This window comes from Neodiprion pinetum, unplaced genomic scaffold (genome assembly GCF_021155775.2).
Source record: "Neodiprion pinetum isolate iyNeoPine1 unplaced genomic scaffold, iyNeoPine1.2 ptg000161l, whole genome shotgun sequence".
NCBI lineage: Eukaryota > Metazoa > Arthropoda > Insecta > Hymenoptera > Diprionidae > Neodiprion > Neodiprion pinetum.
The window spans coordinates 27,501-29,352 of record NW_027184538.1 but is presented as its reverse complement, the minus strand read 5'-3'; the positions used below and the strand labels follow the sequence as shown (position 1 = coordinate 29,352).

The 1,852-nt window shown below is 60.3% G+C and overlaps 1 non-coding gene across 1 annotated transcript; it reads left to right on the top strand.

Annotated features, from left to right (window-relative positions):
* The first annotated feature begins 1,429 nt into the window (after positions 1-1,429).
* Positions 1,430-1,584, top strand: LOC124224453 (5.8S ribosomal RNA). The gene has a single exon (XR_006884749.1). It is a non-coding gene; the product is annotated as a 5.8S ribosomal RNA (ribosomal RNA).
* Positions 1,585-1,852: the final 268 nt, after the last annotated feature.

The window sequence follows — 1,852 nt, the reverse complement described above, 5'->3', positions numbered from 1 at the left end:
TCGGTGGGTGGTGGTGCATGGCCGTTCTTAGTTGGTGGAGCGATTTGTCTGGTTAATTCCGATAACGAACGAGACTCTAGCCTGCTAAATAGGCGTACCTTCCGGTATCTCGAAGGCCCCCGGCCTCGGTCGGGCGGTTTTTACTACCGGCGTACAAATAAATCTTCTTAGAGGGACAGGCGGCTTCTAGCCGCACGAGATTGAGCAATAACAGGTCTGTGATGCCCTTAGATGTTCTGGGCCGCACGCGCGCTACACTGAAGGAATCAGCGTGTCTTCCCTGGCCGAAAGGCCCGGGTAACCCGCTGAACCTCCTTCGTGCTAGGGATTGGGGCTTGCAATTATTCCCCATGAACGAGGAATTCCCAGTAAGCGCGAGTCATAAGCTCGCGTTGATTACGTCCCTGCCCTTTGTACACACCGCCCGTCGCTACTACCGATTGAATGATTTAGTGAGGTCTTCGGACTGGTACGCGGCAATGTCTCGGCATTGCCGATGTTGCCGGGAAGATGACCAAACTTGATCATTTAGAGGAAGTAAAAGTCGTAACAAGGTTTCCGTAGGTGAACCTGCGGAAGGATCATTAACGTTTCGTACTGCCGAAGCAGCGACTCGTAAGCGCGCGGGGCTGTCTCGCCGCGAGAGCGGCGTGTCACGCCCACGTGTCGCGAACAAAATTTCACAAAAGTTTGAACGACGTAACGGTCGGGGCCCGGTTGCCGCGGCGCGCAACACAATCGTCGTGACAACGAACGCGGTGCTGACGCCGGATCCGATGGGTCCGGCGTTCGCCGCGGTCGCGACGAGCGCAGTCGCCGGCTAAAACCGCCCGACGACCGACTCGCGCCGAGGCGTCGACCCGTCGCTCCGCGTCCAGCGCGGAGCAGCGGCGGGTCGTTCGCGCCTCCGGCCGACTCGGTGCCGAGAGGGGACCGCTCCGCGGTCCGCCTCGACTCGTTCGACCCGGTCAGGTCGTACGAGGGAGACGTGCGAAGCTGGTCTCAGCGCTTCTTCGCGGGCAGCCTGTCTGCGCCCGGGTGTCCTCGGTGCAACGCCGTTACACCCCGGACGCAGGCCGCGAACGCGGTAGGCTTCGGAGAGAATTTTCGCCCGTACGAGGAAGCTCGCGTCAGCGTCGAGGGCAGCGATGCCCGGGACTCGCTGACGCGGCCCACTGCCGTCCGCCGTCAATCGTTTGCATTGCGAGCCGATCGGGTCCGGCGCCGGTCAATTCCGGCAGACGACCCGTGAACTCGAGGCGACGTCGGCTCTTGAACTATCGCACGAACGAAATTTGACGCGCGGCGCGCGTTCCTTCCCGCGCGCAACCGCGCAAGGGCTGACGCACGCGGCGCCGCGCTCACGACCACAGAAAGCCGGTAACAACCGTAATTTTAGCATTTTTAATGCAAAATTCACATATATGATTACCCTGAACGGTGGATCACTTGGCTCGTGGGTCGATGAAGAACGCAGCTAATTGCGCGTCAACTTGTGAACTGCAGGACACATGAACATCGACATTTCGAACGCACATTGCGGTCCACGGATACAATTCCCGGACCACGCCTGGCTGAGGGTCGTTTAACAACGACAGACTGCTCCGTAGGCAACGGTGCCGCGAAAACCCCCGACCCGGGGGAACACAGCGCACCGTGCCTTCGCGAGCGAATGACTGGGCGTTCGCAGCCTCAAACAAAGGTCGCGTCGCCTCAAACGAACACGTATGTCACGGTCACGACGCGTCGCCGCAGATCGCGGGGTCGAGCTGTCGCTGCCGTTCGTCACGTTCCGGTGCTAGCGATAGTCGAGAGAACGAACGAATTCGGCACGGCGACACACAGACCGCGC